The sequence below is a fragment of the Rhipicephalus microplus genome, chromosome 4 (assembly GCF_043290135.1).
Source record: "Rhipicephalus microplus isolate Deutch F79 chromosome 4, USDA_Rmic, whole genome shotgun sequence".
Classification (NCBI taxonomy): domain Eukaryota; kingdom Metazoa; phylum Arthropoda; class Arachnida; order Ixodida; family Ixodidae; genus Rhipicephalus; species Rhipicephalus microplus.
Genome location: NC_134703.1, coordinates 132,198,205 through 132,219,201, shown reverse-complemented (window position 1 = coordinate 132,219,201; position 20,997 = coordinate 132,198,205). Strand labels below are relative to the sequence as shown.

Below are 20,997 nucleotides of genomic sequence, written 5' to 3'. Positions count from 1 at the left end.
GCGAAAGAGAACGCCCTTGGCAGAACGGGCCGACCTTCGCGGCTAGACGCAAGTTTCCTCTTTTTTTTTTTTAGGCCTTCGTTTCGGTTGAAATGCTCAGCCCAAAAAATACAAACAAAGGTAGCGGCAAGACTTCGCGTATATCCACCCTGCGGCGAGCACGAAACACCGGGCGTATATACGAGTGACGCTTGGAAGTGGCGGCGGCAGCCATTAGAGGAGATTTTCTGGTGCCGTTGAACTTCGGCGGGCTGCTTCTTTTTACAGCTTCCCGACGCTGATTGGGACCGGGCCTAGTTTCAGTTTCCGTTTAAGGACATGGTGATGCAGGGTTCGCTTATACAGTAAACGAACGTCGGCCTGTTAGCCTATGCGCAGTCTTATTCTCTCTCTTTTTATTTTTATCGTTGAAAGCTTGAAAGGGTCGGAGAGGAGTCTTACGCCGTAGCGAATATGCGCGAGTGCCAGCAGGGATCGTAATTCCCGCGCTTGCCGTATGGTGCTTGCTTTTTATTTATTTATTTATTTTTGTTCCTCCACTAACAAGATGGCTCGTTGTGCCACGACTGCTCGGAAAACATCCATCTTTTTTTTCTTGTATTTCTTTGCTGCATATCGTCCTCGTTGCTCGTCGTTATTGCACCCACGTAGGTTAGGACAATGTGTACAAGCAAGCACCGAGACCTGGGACCTAAAACAGATCTCCACCCACTTCTTTGTGAATTAGCTCTGGTGTCACCGGGTCTCCGACCAATACCTGTCACCCTCCTTTGTCTCCCGTGAGGTGGGGCACCCATGAGACGTCTCCTCTTCCTCACAAAGCGCCGCCCAACGCATCCGCCAGTCGAAGGCATCACCTAAACGAACACTGACTTTAGAACCAGTGGCAGTGTCGAGCAGTTGGGCAGTGCGTACGTAGTCGAACGCGACTGCAACACGGTGGTATATACCCGCATAGAGTCAACGGTGGAATCAATAACTGTGGCGTCTGCTAAGTGATCCTAAGCTTCTACCGAGTCGCCGCGTATCTCTACAAGGCAGCCGAAGAGACGCAACTGGTGAGTTTCTTTGAATCAATATAATTTTAACAGCGCAGGAAGTTTATAGTTTCATGCAGCACGGCACACATTTTGAAGCATGCTTGTTGTGCTTACGTTGCTGGTAACAGAAGTGAACAACTATGAGACACTAATAACTTTCTTCTTTCTTTACTTTTTTCCAAAAGTATGTATTTCGGACCGCCTTTCAGGCCGAAGATAACGTGACGTAAGAAGCATTTCTTGGTCACTCCTGCACTCCAATCACGCCACATTTAGTCGTGGGCACGTGCTATTCTTTTCCGCGGTGTGTTGGCATAGAAGATTCTTGCTCTATCCTCGCTATTGAAACCACGAGCGTCACACAATTTTTATAGGTAGTATGTCGCGGAAATGACGCACTGCCACGCTATTTGTTCTGCCCGGCCTTACTCGAAGCATCGCGTGCGTTAGGCTGCTCCCTGTGCTCAGCTGCTGCGTGGTGAAGCAGGCACGAAAGAGCAAGCAATGAGGGGAGTTTCCGTCTGAAGCATGTGTGCCAAGACTGGACGACTAATGTAGCAACGTGGTACGGGAATCAAAGCTGTCTTTGATGTAGGTATACTGCAGTCAGTACTGGAGGGCGGTGCCTCTTATTGTAAACCCATGTTGCGCGCGTCAGTTGTTTAGCTCCACGTCACGTCTGCGCTACATTACAACATGTACTAATGGCTGCTCGACTCGCTGAGGCGAAGTGGTCTATAGTGGTTAACTCGATCGTTTGTTATTGAGGTGCCGTAACTGCACCGGGCCTCGAATTTTGTGCAAAGATGCCAGTTCTGACCAAAATTTCGATCCCAACTGGTCTCGATCATGATGAAAGACATCATTTTAAGGCCGGCATTCACTCGTTGAAGTACTAAATATACTACAGTATATTATGTATATAACTGATGGTAAGCGGCCGAGCATTCCCCATGCAATGGAGTTTTTCTTTTCACAAACCAAGCAAGGTCAAACCATTAAAACCCAAGGCATCTTACTGCCCTCTATATAACCTGTATTCATGCTTTGTTTCACACATCAATAAAGTAATTTTATGGCGAATTCGTGTGTATTGTGGCATGGCTGCATCGTTAATGGAGCTGTGGTTAGACCCTTTGCACATAAGTTCACACGGCCAAGTCATTTGACGGCTATACACATAGTGATAAAACTCCCAGTTAAACAACAACAACAAAAAAAGAGCGGCACATGATTCTAATCCTCATACGTGGAAAAACAGGCCAATAGGAGACGGCGAATGTCCCTCAGCAATATATTTGAGCAATGAGGTGTGCCTAAGTTACATCTAACGCTGAACGCCTTATTTGCAGTATAATATCACTATACGTGCAATAGATCGTCATCATACTGTGTGCACTATCACGAACGAAACCTCATGTATTGCGCAGTGATTGAGTTCATCAAAGAAAGTGTCTCATTGCGATATATAATATGGTCTGTTTTAACTAGTTTTGATAGTCAGAATGCTTTCACATAGTCATTTATGTGTTCTGGTTTGGTTTGGTTGGGTTTGGTTTGGTCTATAGTGATTGAAAAAGAAATCTATTGTGGAAACCTACACTTGTGACTGAAAGCGGACTTTTCCATCGCCAGGTTTCTGCTTATTGATATGCTTTAGTCGTAAATGTGTTAAGCTAAGCGAATCGTCTACTGGTCATACATCTTTCAAGGAAGGCGCCATAAAGCGTGACGTGATAATTTTGTTGGATTAGTCATAGCACTTGTCACGAGCTCTCAAGATTCAATTTCAACCGCCACTGCACGGTTTGGGCGAGTAAATAAGGGGCTTTACTAAAGTATAAAAGAGATCAAATTAATTTACGTGGTTAACAGTTGTTCATATGAAGGCGGTATCACGTGCTTTAGTATGTATACAGGCGATAAGAAGCGCGTTAGTCGTACATTTTCCTTAACAATACTTCCTTCTTGGATATCTATATCCAGAGATGCAAAGACACATTCTACACCGTAAATATTATTAACTTGTGTATCTCACTGCATCTTCAGGTCTGGGCAGAACAACTTGAGGAAGCCATTACATTACACGGTTCCCGTATATACGCATAACTTTTTTTTCCTCCCCGTCGTCACTGCTAATAACTCTTTTGTCGCCCTCTCCCTTATCCCCTGTTCAGAGTATAAGGCTATAAAGCGCACTAGCTCTGATCGACCTCTCAGCCTTCTAGTAAATTATTTCCCTCTTACTTATACTTCTGCTCCTATCTTGAATCCTTCTTGCGTTGACATAAAATAAAGTAAAGAGGATCGTCTCTGTGAGAGTGAGAAATCTAGCGCATGCTATCCCGGTCACACTTATAGAAACACGTGGGAAGACAACCTTGCGATTTCAATAGAAATAAGCTCACACAAGTTGACTGTTCCGAATATTCTTAAACATTCGGTTGAGGCCAACACAGTGTGTTTATGTTTTTTAAGGTTCACATTTGAATGTACTTGACGGGGAAAAAAAGGCGAATCAATTCTAAAAAAAAAAGCAGAGGGAGAATTTCCGAACTTTACATTTTTTAACGTTTCGCCGAAGTCTTGGCAGAAACGGCAGTGTCACGCTGCTTACATGTCTGAATGCTTGTGTGTCTTGTGCAGGAACATTAATACTTTTTAAACATACTAGGTATAGTAATTCATTTTAGAAAAACTCTGTAAGCATTGAATAACGGAGAAAAATTGAGAAGACTTCATTCGTCACCCGGAGTTTAGTTTCTAGCGTTTTCAAATGTTTTTGTTGAACTTCCTTTCATGGTGTGAGTAGCAGTCTTGGTATTATGCAGCTCAAACGTATGTTTTTTTTTTCGAGTTCATATTTAAATACCCGCAATGGCTTTTTTGGCCCAAGAAAGAAGACATATATTGCTTGTATAGCAGCAGCCATTATTTGATAGGGTTAGCAGCTCCTTTGAATCTATTGAACGTCAACTTCCCATCGACATCTGGTAGATGTCTGGACAACTATAGCTAACGCCAGTTTTTTTTTTTTTTGCATGGATGTATTAATTAGCAACACAATATGCTCCAGCAACAGCGTGTATAGGGTTACCACGATGTTGCTTTCCTACGATATCACATAGAACTGATGGAAGGAGAAATTATATTCAACTCTCAAGTTATTTCCTTTATTTGGGTGATTTCACAGCTTTACCTGCAAGGAAAAGCGAAAAGAGGGTGCGATATACCTTTCTGACCAAAAGAATTTAGCTCGCTAGAGCTGCTGTTGTAGCAGTGCCCGTCTTTTTTTTTTAAGTTTAAGTATCGAGAGTAGTAGTGTGTCATATCGCAATACATATATACGTCATATCCAACACAACAAAAAAAAAATAAACATCCTGAGCAACGTTTTGAATATATTAGAATACGTGAATCTGTGTAACTAGGATAGTTGGCACGCATTCATTTTCAAACCCTATCGATGTCGCCACCAGCGCCTTGTCCCTTTGTTTCATCCGTCCTGCCTTTTGTGGAGAATGTTCGAATACGATATCCGAATATGGCCATGTTAGAATAAAATACTAGTCACTCTTGCCACTGACAACATCGCCAACAGAAATGAACACTCAAACGAGGCAGCATCAGTACCCGTCACATACTTCGCAATCTGGGGTCATGAATATTGTGTGTCACACATTTAAACCATCAACAATCATTCGACATTTCCGAACACAAGAAATGGTTTTGTATTCAGGGACGCTTTCTTTCGCTACGACAACGGATTAAGATAACGTAGCGTCAAACGGCTCAAGCAGAGGCTCAAGAGGGCGTGAGAAAGAAAGAGAGAAAGAACAAAAAAAAAAAGGAAAAAAAAATGGCCGATTAATTCTAAGCGCAAGTAGAGGAAGTGCAAGGAGAAGCAGCGAACTCACCTACCGCGCATTTAGTTTCTCTTTCGCCCACCAGATGGCGACAGCGCCATCTCATCCAGCATCTCGAATGACTTGACCGGGCGCGTCGAGAAGGAATCAGCGCTCCAGTGATTTTGAGGCGCGCTGCAAAGGAAGGGGTGGTTCGTTAATGCCGAAGCCTTTTATTGCAGCGGACAATGCGAAATCGCTCGTGTATTGAAAGAAAGATTTGCACCCACACACGTTTTCTTTTGAGCAACCATACACAAAAGTCGTACGTCAATACTTGCTAGAAATTCCTCCTCTTTATTCTTTCAGCCCTTCGCTGTTGCTATTATTGCTAGCCTTTTTTTTTTCTTCTATGGAGAGACATAAAGCAATACATCAGATGCTTGGAGCAGCATTTCATTCTTTACTGAATCCTCAGCATGTATATTCATTCTATAGTATAGAACTGCATTTCTCTGTTAAACATTTGGTATACGCAAAGCTCGATTCCTAAGCGTCGGCATATCTCCCGCCGTTCGGTTTATGGTTTGCATTCTTGGCAAAACGTGAGTGGCATATCATGACAATGTAGTCAGTTTTTTTTCTTGTTGCAAACCAAAACGCCAAGTTACGGATTAAGCGCGATGCTTTTTTGTTACACATGCGAGTCATATACCTTTATGTATTTTTCTTCCTTCTCAAAATAATTACTATTCGTTGTTCCTTTATATTTACTGCTCCTGCCGCTTGTCAGTGTATCATAACGAATAAAACACTGTTATGGAACAACCACCCTAGATTTGCATGCACTATCGTTGGGAATTCAACCTTGTTCGACCGCGGTCACACCGCGGTTTTATTTCTCTCTGCCACGCCAGCGGCAAGTGACCGCGTTACTAAACATGCTCTCTTAGTAATTTTCTTAAGCCTTTCCTTACCGCAGGTGAACTGGGCTCACCTACGCATTGAAGCTATACTCTGATTCGTTTCGCTGAGTTATTCGGCTGAACAGATGGTGCTGTACAAAAAGAAAAGAAAAATCCCTTTAAAAACAGACTCAACGCATGCATTTAAGCGTGTATACAAATGAATGCTTTTATTACCAGGGTATCATTTTTGACCAGGCAACTTGCCAGGTCAAAACCTCCCCTCAAACTAAACGCCTCATTTATTGACAGACTGTCAGGAGAGATGAGGAAAGGCAGCCTCGTGTGTTGGTGTATTCGCGACATATTACGCCAGATTCCCGTATTGGTGTTTTGTGTCCACTGCCAACATGCTTTGTTAAAGGTCCTGGCATCTGTGCGTATCCATGGATCTTAAAGATCAGCACACCATCTCAGGTCGAGGTGGTTGTGAGCGTGTGTCCACTGTCGAATGGGATCGCGACAAACAAATGGCGTGGAGAGAAAATTTTTTACCCTATTGGTGCTAATATGTACCCTTATATATTATACGGCTGAGATCCCATATGTACACAGTACCTCTGATTATTGTATGTTTTTATTGTTTCGTGTTATTTCTGTGCGTGCCCCCCCCCCCCCCCCCCCTTCTTTTTCTAATATCACTGTGACAGTGTCGGGATAGCCACGGCTATAACTTATCTCGTACCTTTCCATGTTATTATATACAAATGAAACATTATCTTTCGCATGGAAGGCTATTGTTGCTGATGGCCATTACTGCGTAAAGTTGACGAGTCTGTTGAATCATCTGCCAAGTCAACCATAGGGCCCTTCCCTGAGAAGAAAGTGATGATAGAGTACTTACTCTTTTTCAGAAAGTTGGTGAGATGGTCGGTTTTGGGTCGGTACTTCCACGAGAAGCTAAAGCATCGACGTATTCATTCTGCTGAATTTTTCGGGCATTGCCATATTTATTTATTTATTTATCTTTTTATTTATTTATTTATTTATTTATTTATTTATTTATTTATTTATTTATTTATTTATTTATATATTTATTTCGTACCACCATTGTGAACTCGTCGAGGAACAACGCCAGGAGTCAATGAGGCCTTTAACCTTCGAAGATGACCAGGAGAAATGTGCCCTCTGGAGACCAAACGACGTCCGTGGTTTATCGGCTTTTTTTCTTTTCTTTTTCTTGTTTACCTGGGTTGACTGAAGCGTGTTTGAACTCGTTAAGGTTCCAACGTGAGATCATCCCGTGCTTATTGGGTTATCTTATCACGCGACGGCTTATATACGCCTCCCTTTGATCAGTCAGTGTACGCCAAGGGCGAAGAAGGCCGGATACATCACGGCCAGATGGAGCCGAAAAGAAACCAGCGAAAAACTGCTTCGTTACGCTTGTTTTCCTCTCTTCAGTAAACAGGACAAATAGACGCGCAATGAAAAAAAAAATAAGAAAGTTTCAGCTTTCAGGGCCAAGGTATCCTTGCAACTTGTATACCCAGAACCCTTGTTAACGGCCTCTAGATAGAGGTTCACCCGTCGTAGTGGTCTAGTGGTTAGATGCTTCACTGCATACTCGTAGGTCGCTGGATCGAATCGCGGCCGCATTTAGGGGGAGGCAAAATGATAGATGCATGTGTACTTGGACTTGGGTAAACGTTAATGAAACCTATAGGTGGTCGAAATTGTCGGACTTCTATACACCATCTCCCATAATCATATCGTGGGCCGTAAAACTCCAACAATGTCATCATATCAAGGTTTCCACGAAACCACCATGCCACAACACCCATCCGCTCTTGTGGAATAGAACGATCTGCAATTCATAACAGATGCTCGTGTCTTCAACTCTTAACCAGTTCCAGCTTAAAGTGCCGTCTGTAGCCAGGAAACTACACGAATAACTCTCGTGTCCTGTATACACCCGGAACGTCTCGCAGGATCCGATTAAGAGTGTTCTTCTGCTTTATACGTGAACTGTTCACCACGTGTTCATGTACCACGTGACTTTAGGGGTTCGTGTCACACAAGGCTAAATAAATACACGCCTCATTCCCCAACGAGTATATACGTTTTCATTTGGCGTAGTATACAGCCAGGAGAGAGGCCGTAAATGTAAACGTATTTTATTATTACAGTCACGTATAGACAACAGTCTCACAGGGAGTATAATGAACGCACCAGAATCTGCGGCATGGGCGCAAGTACAACTGAGGAACGCTATATATGCCAAGGTGTTTACACTTCACTGAGTACGCGACCGGCTTGCTTTAACACCTCCCACTGTTTCTTCCTTCACGATAGCGGCGCCTAGTTAATGGCCGCTTTAGTACCGAGTATTTTCTCTCCCCCCCCCCCCCCCCCAGCTGTCATCACTGTGTGACTTCCGCAATGAAGAGCGCGTTGCCAAGGCGAGACCTTGGCTATCGACGTGTCTCGTGCAGCTGTGCGCGAGAAGCATCTCAATTGTGCCGAGTTGCGATATGTGGCAGCTTAAATGAGGCACGGTGTTATGCCGGAGGGCTTTTCTTTCTTTCTTTCGAATTAATTTCGACCTTGGTGATTTTGGTTCTTAAATATTCGTGCATAAGGAGGTATCACGTGGCTTGCGACTGCAAACCTGCTCATCTGCGACGTCTTGCACAACGGATCTCGTTTTTCCTATCTTTTTTTTTTTGATCCCCCGCTTCGATTGCATTCGCCATCTGTAGCCACAGCAACATACGTATATGAATTCTCAGCAGGCATGAGACCTACCTGCATGACATGTCGGTGAGATAAAATTAAAAACAGAAAGAAAGATGACTTGGAAAGGAGCCAAACGAAGAAGCAGAACGTAAGAAACGATCACGTGATTGCCGGTATGGATGTCATTAAAAGAACTGCATGAAAAGCTTCAATGTCTTGTATAGTATAAATGCATAGATCACGACAGATTCCACTTTGAGGACAGCGTAACACTAATGGACATTTAATGGTTGACTTCATTTCGCTTTGAGCGCAGCTAGTGGACAGTGTTATCACCATTCCAAGCTTGTTGTAGTCCACACCATGCGGAAACAGGCGGAGAATAATGACAACAATGTCTGTTATTACATAACCTGGTGTAACAGTGTTAGGTAATGTTGAACAGTCTTGAGTAGGTCGCTGTGAAGGTGACAGTGTCATCCTCCTTCTCGGCCTGTTTTGTCCTGCAGTGGTCAAACCCTGTGGACATAACATTGGCGCAACGCCGCTATGTCACGGAGACCTGCTTGTCCACGGTGTGTCATTAGGTTAAGCCCTGTGAGAGCCAGCGTGCCGGTGTATACGCGAAGGCCGTGCACGATGCTAGTCGTACCTGTGTTGAACGGCGTGTCTCGCGGTTGCGGTTAAAATGACGAGCGCTGTTGGCCCGCATTCAAAGAGGGGGGCCGTTTAATGAACGTCGTTTACTCTCAAATCCAACCTCGCGAGAAGTCTGAATGAAGCGCTTTTTTTTATCGTTCCCGGTGATTACTCTATAAACGCTTTACAGACCATATTTTACAGGGCTGGAAGAGAGAGGTGGGAGAGTCAGAATGAATGGGAGAGAGAGTACTATTTCGGGTCGTTTGCGCGCCAGCAGTAAATAGCGAATGGCGCTAGCCATTTACGCGCGTGGTAACTTCTGACATGCCGTAAGCAGCGCTTTCGGCGGGCCTCCCAGTGTTTTTTTTATGACGACTCACTCGCTCGCTCGCCTTCTTTCTACGACTGAGAAATAAAGGGTGTTTCCTTTTCGACGAGCGAATAGGTGAAAGCTGACGAGAACGCGTGGCATTGAGTAGACATATCTCTGCACCACGCAATATCGCGGGAACGGCGCTGTCTTTTCTACTTTCCGAACTACCGACACAACTTCCGGGCGGAACAGACAACGCCGCGACGAGCTTGCGGCTCGGTCTCCAGATGGCGGTACGGGCTTTGTGCACGCCACTCTCTTCGCGACTGCCTGCACGGCAGGCTCTGCCGCTCGGCTCTCCCACCGCGTGGCGTTGACGGTGAAGTAGAGGAGGAGAGAAACAGATTTTGAGGAAGAGGAGGAGACCGCCACTTCGTCGGTGTGTTGGGCAAGAGAGAGCGAAAAAGAAAGAACCGATCGAACAACGCTGCTTGCTTGAGAGAAGGAGGAGTTGTGGGGAGGAGAGGAGTCGTAGCTGAAGCTTTAGATAAGAGAGAAAGAGTGAAAGCACGCCCGAGGCGGCGGTGGCGTCGTCGAGGCAAGGCAGGCAGGCAGGCGAGGGGCTGGCTGACTGCCGCCTAGAAAACGAAAGCGGAGCCCGGCAGCAGAAAAGAGGGAGTCGCGCCGCTCAAACAGTGATCATTGGGGAGCGCGCCGGGATGCAGCGGTTCGCCGCCACGTCGTCCTGCCGTCGCCGCTGCAGTCGCGCTCCGTGCCGGCCGCAGTCCGGCAACCGCCCCGAAGTGCACGTGCGTGCGCGCTGGGCTACCCGTGTGTGCGCGTGAGCCATGGAGCCGCAACGACGTCGAAGCAGCGCGTCGCGACGCCGTCGAAACGCGTCACCGCTGGACACTTGGGCGTCGTCGTCGATTGTGCCAGCCATGGGCTGATGCGTGCTCAGCGCGAGGACACGGCGTGCCGCGTGTATGTGTGTTGTTTTTTCCGAGAGAAACAACAAGTGAGAGGGAGAACCTCCGTTTTACTTCATCTGGTGGCTACAACGACGACAAGCTTCGTCTCCCGTGGTGGTGGAAAGACCGGTGTAATATCTATCATCATCTGCCCATTAGTTGCACACACCGTACCTCATCGGCACTCGGAGTTCTTCAAGGACGGGATCGACATTTTAAGTGGTGACACCCCGTCGGGCGCTGTCGAGTTCCTCTTCCTCTTGGAGCCGTAGCGAAAAAAAAAAAAAAAAACCTGCGAACCAGATCGACTCGAAACCGTCTTCTGCGCTACTTGTTTGGACACAGCCGCGCGAAACTTCCCAAAAAAGCCGCTGCCAACCGTCCCAGCTCAGCATCGTCGCGCACCCTTGTGAGTACTATACTTCACTTATTCACTCTTCACTTATCTCTCTGTTTCTATAGCATGCATCGCTTGCTGCGTAGTACATACGCCGTGTGCGGCAGTGCACGAGTGATCGAGCGTCGGCACGGTGGCGTGCACGATGTCCGGAGCCGAGGTCGAACGGGGTCTGTTCGGCCCGGCCGATATTTACGAGAGCGGTAGGTCCTTTACGGCCGTGCGCTCTGCACTCGCGAGCGCCTGCTCGGCCCCTGCGGGAACCGTCCGCGCGGTTTTAAAGATTGCCCGGATAAATACACGCTGTCGGCGTCATTATACGGCTTGAGCTGCTGTAATTTATACGCGCCCCATAAAAACGGACGCTTCCTGCTTTATTTGCTGCTCTCGCGAGACGCGGGAAGGACACCGGTTCGGCCCGCGCCGTTCGACAGAAAGAGCACGCTGTCACATGGTCGTTCATGCTCGTTGCACAGCCTCATCTATCTTGTCACTATTCGCATACATATTTTTTTTCATCTTTTTTATCATTTTTTTACCTTCATCCGTGATATCGACATGCTAAATGCCCGCGATTGGGAACGATGAAAAATATCCGTAAACAGAGGCTGTGTAAACGACGTTGTGTCTCGAGCTCACAATCCCCCTTTACGGATTTTTCTCTCCGCAAGCTTCCAAATTACCCATACTGGCCGTTTTTTTTTTTTTTTTTGACAGCGGGAACGTCATTCCTGAACTCGTGTCGCGCATCTCGTATTTTGTTTGCCGTATTCATTTATTCGTTTCGTCGGAGCTGGGAGCATGTGGTGTAATTTCTGCTAGAGCGTTTGGACAAACCTGTGGCCCGCAGATGGTATGCAATACGTGTGTCCCCCTCAGTGCAGCGACGTTTGAAGACGCGTTCTATATTAATTCACGTCGCTGTCAGCTGACCAGCGCTGTACGCTGCATTAACGGGTGGCTGCTTGGAAGAGAATCAACAGCTTGCTATGTCACCTCAGAGGGACGGATGGTTGGGGTAGTTGTATACAGTTCACCTTCGTCCTTCGAATCACGCCTACGTAATCGATTCAAAATTTATGGTAATGTGACCTGTAATTGCCATCAGACAGTGGAATTCCGGTGGCTGCCAACGAACTTCATAGTGATGTGTGTGTTTCTTTAAAACGAAGTACTTGCTGTTTTGAAGGGAGTGATTTATTTTATTTTTTTACATGACGTCATCTCTAGAATTAAAAAAATGATCGAGCTCATTTTAACTGCCCCTTGTTCGCGTGACGCGGTTGTGAGATACGTGTCGCAATAAGACAGTACGAAATACGTGAGCTTTTAAGTACCCATTCTCGTTGAGCATTTACGCCATGCAATATACACATAATAAGGGGGGGGGGGGGTACATATTTGCGTTTCGTTTGGAGACGAGCTTATAGTACATATTGCAGTAGCCGCAGGAAGTTGATTCTTGCAAACTTTTCTCGTGTTTAATGCGTCACGGGATGCCTCATATGGCTCATCTTGTAGATCAACCATTTCGTAACTAATAGCGCGTACACGCGAGTCGATTAGTGAATGGTACATTAAGCGCTGCCCGCCTGATAGTAACAGTGTCGCGCGGCATTGTAGTCGTTAACCCATATATGCCCAAACTTGGGAAAACTTACAAACTAATTTCTAAAAACATTAGCGTCTGTCACTGTAATATGAAAGTTGCTGCACACCCCAATAACTGACAAATGATCGACAAAACTATTAGCAGCATTGAGAACAACTTGACTCTATGTTACTTATATATTTTTTTTCGTGGTATGGCGCTCAGTTACATGCACGTGGAATAGTCATTTTGTGGCTGCAAGCACACGGATATTTGTAGCCTAGTGATCGCCTAGACTTGCATGTGAGGAGGACAGGGCATCATAAACACACCTTAGGTGGTGCTACCTTTTTTTACAGAAAAAGCATTCGAGGTGCACTCGATAGTCTCACCGTTCTACACGTAGGACACTGGACATATATGGGTTAACGCTGCACTTGTACCCTGTGTGCGTCAATAAAAAACGGAAGAGCGTTTGTCTGTGGGCCACGCATGCAGGGCTGGTATTTAGAGCTACACCGGAGGTTTCGACGAACTGTCTTGACCCTCCCCCCTCTCCTACCCCGTCCCGATGCCAGCATGACCTCCGCGTCATGTTCGAGCTGCAGGGTCGGTGGTTTAATGACCCTGTTTACGAGAAAAAGAGCGCCCGTTAGCCTGCATATACGTAAAAATGTAAACCGAACGTTAAAAAAAAAAGCCGGGCGGAGTTTATTGGCCACCGGCAGCGCGCAAAAACAGAGCAGACAAAGGAGGCACATTTTTTTTTTCTGAGCACCGTGCTGATGTTGAATTAATTTCCTCGCAAAAGTTCAGACCCCCGAGCATGGATGAGCTGTACATATTCCGGTGAGCTTCGTGGTTTCCGGTGATCATTATTTTTTTTTCTGTCTCTCTACACAATCGACGAGAGCTCGGTTATAATCGGGGTCTCGTTTGTTACTACTCCCTATGCCGTCTGTCCACCGTAATAATCCCACCGGTGCTTTGTTGGGATACGCTAAATTCGCGCGATGTGCCTGCACATCGCACGCATTCAAGGTCGCCACGGAGCTGTAAACATGGTGCATGTATTTACCTTCCACTATTATTTGGCGACGATTACAGTGTGTGCGTAAAACAGTGAAGTTTGCGAATATTGCAGTTTGTAGCGAGGCAGTAATGTATTGTGAATCTAATGAGGGAGAGGTATACAGAGGTATGTGGACTAACAGGCGTTGTGAGTCGGTTCTGTATTCTAAGCATATCGCGTTAATGGCTTTTGCTGCTCTAAGAACAGTCTTTGTCAATTCCGGGCCCGGTTGCCGAACTCTCCATATGGAGTGCGACCGCACAGATACGGTATATAAGGGCCTGTGTGTTCTGATATGTAGGTTAATTAGCTTGGCTCCTCCACATGGCCCACTGGCATTGCAGACACAAAAACATCTCCCAGCTCATCTCAATTATTTCTAGACAACCCGCATTAATCCAACGTGGAGCTTCACTTTTAAAAGCTTTTTTTTTTCTATTGTATTATACGTGACTTCATATAGCGTATATCCAAACAACGCCAGAAAAGAGAAGGTGGAAGCTTGCAATGAAAAATATCCGTCAAGAGGTGTTATGAGCTAGAGCCGGCGTTTCAACGAGTGGAGCTCTCATGTTCAAGGCTGGAACTTGTCTTCTCCAAGGCTGGAACTCCAGCCTTATCTGTCTTCTCCAAGGCTGGAACTCCAGCCTTATCGTAGACAAGCCACGCGTCGGAAGTTCAGCTCGACCACACAAACCCTGTTTACGGATTTTTTTTTTTTCATCGCAAGATCCTATAGTCGTTCGGCGTCTTGAAATGCAGGCTAAATAAACACGTTCAGGATACGTTGTCGATTAAGTTATTACAAGCCGAATCAACGCATCGCTTCTTTTCGGGCCCTTGTCGAAGGTAAACTTGCGTGCGTGCGCGTTACAACGGCTTTCTATCAACGAAGTGCGAAATCTCTAAGGGATATGTATATAGAGCGTGTAGTGTGCGCAACGATGGCCGTCGCATACGTCTATATACACCACTCAATGAAACGACCCGGATAACTATCTGTATATTCATCAAACGACTCGTATAGCCAGTCAAAGAGCTGTTTATGGCGACCATTACGTACGGGCCCGTACACGCATATACAGAGAGACAGTTATTTGATAGGCAATAAACGCGTCTTTTTTCGCAGATGCCCTATCGGTGTTAACACCTTCGTTTAACGCTTAATTTTGATGGTCCATGAGGTGTGGATTTACGCGCGCGGTTTCGCGAGAAAAGAGGAGCTTGTTTAGGCTTTTGTTGAAGTATACTTCCAGGCACTTAACTCATACAGGCTTCGTAACAGCGTGCAATAATACTCTTCCGTTATCGAAGCTATACGGCGCAAAGAAAGACGGCAGAATCGAAGCATGACTTGCTGTTTCATTAAGTTGAATGGAAGTTCTCTGGGCGCCCGCGATTTCAAGAAATTCTCGCATTTTGTTTTGTTTATTTTTTCCTGAAACATCCCGCGTGTAAATGTGCGAACCGGTGACACACGATGTTGAGAATTTTATATTACCAGACCCGAGCGGCTTGGTTACTTAATGTTCCATCGTCAACTTGGGTTTTTGTCTACACACACGCAGTTTTCAAGCTGTACTGAAGCCTCTCGCAGCCCCGCTGCGGTGGTCTGAAGGCTGAGGTACTCGGCTGCTGACCCGCAGGTCGTGGGATCAAATCCCGGCTGCGGGGGCTGCATTTTCGATGGAGGCGGAAATGCTGTAGGCCCGTATGCTCAGATTAGGGTGCACGTTAAAGAACACCAGGTGGTTGAAATTTCCGGAGCCCTCTACTACGGCGTCTCTCATAGTCCTATGGTGGTTTTGGGACGTTAAATATCATTATGAAGCCTCTCGCGTTTCCTACGTAAAGATTGCTGTCGGCTTGCCGAAGAATTTAGGTAGATGGCATTAATCTGCGTCTTTTTAAATGTGCTTGTATGGTGTACCAGTGCGCGTCGAACCCCCCTGGCCATGCGACGAGGCTGGACTATCACTGCATAAAATACACGAGTAGTACGATTTCGCCATGAATGTAAAGTAGGCATCTATTTCCTTCTTTTGATTCATTAAAAGATAAAAGCTATGAAATGAAAAATCCGTTCAGGTAGTTGTCCTGCTTCCACATGTACAGTCGCTGATGTATCTATGTTGGTTATATCCAGCAAAATCTGACCCCCCTCTATACACAAGCAGTCACACCTTTCTGCACTCTGTCTATCTCTCGTTTGTTTGAACTTCGCAGCTGTCAACTCCTTGTAGCTTATCCGCATATACCGCGAATATCCCTGCGAGTACGCTTCTCGGACATAGACGACTTTCCGCGCCGAGTGCCGGTCTACACTATAAGAACTGTGGCTGTGCTTTTGTACATGTGAGTCATGTGTAGCACTTTCTTTAGAGAGGCGCGTTCACTCTTTTTTTGGACAGTCGTGGGACGCGTGCACGACTTTCGATAAGAGAGTCACCATACATGACTCCCCTAAAGAGAGTGCTAGACTCGACTCTCTACACGACACTCTTTCGCGTAGTGACTCTCTTTTGGAAAGTCGCGCGTTCCACGACTGTGCAAAACAGAGTCAACGCACCTCTCTGAAGGGATCGAGTGCTACACACGTGCTCTCACATGTACAAAAGCACAAAGTACACCCCCCCCCCCTCTTTAATGTGTAGTATACCAGTCTTCCCGTTCTTTTAGAGTGGCCAGTAACAAACCACATCATCATCATCATCATCATCATCATCATCATCATCATCATCATCAGTTCTTTCACGAATCTTTGCGCCTCTCAGTCTTTCGGAAATTTCATCACATGTGCTCTTATTTGCTTCATATTTCTTCGCATCCATCGCCGTCTTGCAGCGGTGCTTCATTTTCTGCATATTTTACTTGGTGTTCTGTTTTGGTTGGCTTCCCTTCCTGGCCGCTTGCCTTGCAGCGGTTTCGCCGCGAGGGTTAGCGCTGTGCCGTACCTCGCGAATCCACCAGGAAAGGGCCGGCCCGTCCGGAACTGACCGTCTGGCTCCGTCTCGGCGATGGCTATCTATCTGGGTATCTTTAAGAAACGCGCTCGTTTGCGGCTCGTTCTGGCGCAACCCGACAAAGAACGCGACTGTCACGCTTATACGTTCTGTGCCGCGTCGTTGTGCGAAGGCGCTCGTTATACGCTCGTTCTGTGTTTCCTTCGTTTTATCTTCTTTATTGCCTCTCTAAACGACGTGACGTGCGATTCGCGCGGCGTTTCTTGCCGTGAGGTGTTTTGCAGGAGCGATGTTTACGCGCATTCGAGGAATGTTGTCGTCGTGCTTCGGTTAGGCATGACGATAGTTATGGCGCGAGAACAAAACGCCGACACAGAGACAAGAAGGACACTGTGCCGGCGTTTTGTTCTCGCGCTATAACTATCGCCATGCCATACCAACTAGCCCAAGCTGCCACACTTCGGTTAGGCGTTGATTCTTGTGATCATCCCGTGCGTTTCTAGTCGGCGTCATGAGTTTAGAGCAGCGGTCTCGAACTCACATAAGCTGCCGCAGTCACTAAATTCAATACCGCGAAGGGTCGGGACCGTGAGTAAGGGGGGGGGGGGGTGTAGTTTGTACAAAATTTCATCGAATGGTTGCCTGTTGAAAGAGCCCCTTCCATTCGCATGTATGGGTTACTCCGAGGTGATTCGGCGTTAGGTGTCGCGAAACACATGATACCGATCTACACAATGACTTAAATCTATAGGTGCAGATCTTCAAGCTTATTTCGAGGTTATGTTTCAGCAGAGGGTGACCACTTGGGGTACTTCGCGAAAAAAAAAAAATCTTAAGACCAGTAACTTCTATATAGCTTACCCGCACACAAAGCATTATAATCACTATAGGCGAGGAAATGATGCGAGCACCGTTCAGCAATGTCTACGACGTTTGAAAAGTCATGGGAGACATGTGGTACGAAGACTGTCATGTGCGGGCCGCATGGGACTCGTTGGTGGGCCGCGTGTCTAAAAACCCCTGGTTTAGAGACTACTAGTACCAGAAATCTTTGTAGTTCTCTGCGATTGCGGATAGTTTTCGATATAGAAATACACAGTACAGGCTACTAGCTCCTTTTGCAACAAGTTTGTAATCTGAATTCGAGGCTGCCTGCTCAAATGGCGCAAATATTCAGCTGTTTCTTGTGTAGCATGTTCTCTAAACATTTGAGACTGACTTTATTCGTGGCATAACGGGGGTGTAAAGAAGACACTCCGATACTTGTTGACTGTATCGCAATTCATTTTGGAAGATAACTTACGATAGATGCATAAATGGATAGTGCATCGGTCGTCAATGCAGATCGGCCTTAGGCAACCTCTGTTGGGCTTCGCAAGTATATAGATGGCTATAGAAAGGATTCGACTCCCTCTACACAACGGGCGGACATTAATGAAGACTCAGGTTCAGCCCGTTTGCACATAAAAAAGTTAAAGTGGGAGGTTAACCTCACGATGTTACATTAACATTGCTGCTAACAGTTACTATAGTTCATGCTTGTCGTACACCTACATCCTTGTGCAAGAAAAGAGCGGGGTCACTCACGCTCCCCACACTATCTTAAGATCATCACTCCTTCCATATGACCTGAGACATACCGACTGCTGAAAATCATAATTGATCTTCAAATTGATCTTAATAGGCGAATGGTAGATTACGAGCGCGTCAAACATATTCGACGAAATTTGTAAAAAAAAAGGCGAAAAGACTTAGTGCCAGGTATTATATGATAACGATGTTTTGGGATTCGCTACGGTATAGTAATTCAGTCCACTTCTCAATACGCGAGATACTCAAAGTTTCAAAAGTGTGTGTGTTTGTAAAGCACATATATAATGGGAACATGCACCGTCGAAGCGAATTCACAAATCCTTTCTATCGTATCCATTGGCCTCCTGCCCTCTCTAATGATATGGCCAGCATGCAGACTGGTCAAAACTTTCTCCTCAGGGAAACTCTCGACTGACATGGACTCTAATTAGCTGCCCCTACAGTATAGCGTAAAAGGAACGGCCTTCGAAAAACAGTTTGTGCGCACAGATGCCAAAAACGCTCACCACAGACGCTACACGTCATTCATGACGTTAGCGCGTTTGAGGTGTCTGCAAACGTCCATCTGAAGCACGGGGAGTCTTCTACAATGCATGCGATGTTAGGGCGCATACACCGGCCTTGTAAGCTATAATCATTTATACGCAGTTGAGTATACAGAAAGCGATTCGCGGTTGTAATGTACATGCCATATTAATCTCAATGCATCAATGCCACATAACACCATTGCTGAACACGTCGTTGCTTAATTGACTTACTTTTTACTTTCTCCCGCGCCTTTTTAACAGTGAAGATCTAATTTACCGGGGCCAGGATTACGTTGTAGTTGCTCTTTATCTCTTCCTCTTAATTGCAAACCTGACATGAACACATGTTTACGCACAAGTAATGAAGTTTTTCCTTCTGTGAAACTGCACAGGCATGCATGACATAAATAAATGCAAGCATGGCATTGCAACGATCTCATTTTATATTCGCGGCTGGCGTCATCTTGGACTTTTACACGTGAGATTTCTTAGCTGTGTCGTGACGTCAAGTTATTAGGATCATAGAGCGTCGAATACGTCTGTGTAAGTGCTATTCTGAGCATGAATGTGGTATGTAGTTGACCACTCATTAGCTACAGGTAAAAAACGCCAACGTTAATGGCGCAAAGGTTGTTAATCGATAATTTCCGGAGGTTATAAGAACATGGAGGGGAAGACGTAGTGACGTCATCCGCGTCATGTTACATCCTCATCGGTGAACAACGGGTATGTGGGAGCGTTTTTGCATGCATGTCTTAATGTTCCTGTTAAATTTACCTTGCCCGTTGGCCGCCACGAGTTCTGGAAAATTAGCGTTGCTCTAAACGATTTATTCGCGCTGCTTTTGTGTGGTAGTGCTCCAGATGATATCATATAGCCCGCGGGTTATGTCAGCCTGGCGCACTTAGCTGGCACCACTTGCAGCACGAGACCATTCCCTGCAACAGGCCATGTGTCACCACTCATTGAAAGTCTTTGTTTCGAAGAACAGTCCTGAACCGTCTTCGCAGGGCAAGGCACTGTTCTGTCTGGTCTTTGGCAGTGGACCGCAGGCCGCATTCGTTATACCCAACATTACATATGGCAGACCACATCAGAGAAGTTTCGGCAATTGCACGTCGCCTTGTTGAAGGCCCTGAGATGTGTGGCGTGACACCAACCTACTTATGCTCGGGGTGCAAACCTTCTATTTTACTGAGGTATATTAACATTCGCTCATAAGTACGCTGTGTAGGCCATACATTATAGACATCTAATACAGCTAACAACTCTAGTATATAGAACGCAGTATAATAAGTGGCGGATAAACCATAGCGGGCTATGAGATAGCGAAGCGCCTATATGTATACAAAGCCTACAGGCGATTTGTGAACTGCGCGAAGACGTGGCTATATACACCGTTGAAGCTCTCTTACTTCGGGCTGGGGCCACGCTTGCTGTATAGCCGGTGGAATTCATTCGTGACGTCTACGAGTTAACTGTAAAACAGAAGGCAAACAAATGTCGTTAAGATAGAAGCGAGGTAGGAGGTTTAGCGGCGTTTAACTATTAAAGAGACTATATATGGCAGGATCAGTGTGCGTATTCACGAAATACCCGCATGCGGTAGCGGTGCGTTATAGAGCGTACATATACCAACCAATCGCGATGAGGGACAATTTATTAGCGCAAGTGGACCAGCCAATGACCAAAGAAAAGAGAGAGAAAGAAAGAAAAGAAGAAAAAAGGAGTGCACAAGTGATTTGTGTTAAACATTTATCACCCGCTACACGTTGGTTGGTTGGTTGGCTCTTATTAGATGTCTTGCACAACCCACCATGGAGGATCGGTCATGAAACAGGCTGTACATTATCTTATAACGTTATTTCACCAGCCGAATACGTTTAGATAGGGTGTAGTTTGCACGTTATAATGAAACTTCGTGTGGTCGATATGTATTCCGGCAACCTTAATTTCGTGGTATCTCCCATGTCTTACTGTGCTGCTTATGTGGAGCGCCTAAATGTTATATGCGATCGCTCGTTTTGCTGCCTTTAAAATGTCAGTTCGAGAAAGCTTAAACACTGACTTAAATATGCTGGACGGCCGTGCGCGTTTCAGAACTACTGTGCAGTCTTTTTTAGGCTGAAATACGTGGCGCAAAGTTGACAAAGAGAGAAAAAAAAAGACGAGACCAACTAGCCCAACATAACGTACTGTTGTGCAGTCTTTCCGCTATCGCTCTTTGCGTGTACACCTTTACAAAAAAAAAAAGAAATAAAGACACATTAGGGCCCTTTTTGAGAGCCCTTATATGCCACGTATGGGAATCTCTTCAAAGGGACATGTCAACGCTCTTTGGTACTCATTTGTATACTCTCTTCAGAGTCGTAGGACTCGCAAGAGTGTAAACGTGCCTC

General features: G+C 45.9%; 1 protein-coding gene across 1 annotated transcript in view; it reads left to right on the top strand.

Moving 5' to 3' along the window:
- Positions 1-10,713: 10,713 nt before the first annotated feature.
- The window catches only part of LOC119171459 (uncharacterized), an 81,651-nt gene continuing 71,367 nt past the window's right edge, over positions 10,714-20,997 (top strand). Inside the window, exon 1 of the mRNA XM_037422271.2 lies at positions 10,714-10,864. The gene's annotated coding sequence lies outside the window, so the exon portion shown is untranslated. The remainder of the gene's footprint in view (positions 10,865-20,997) is intronic.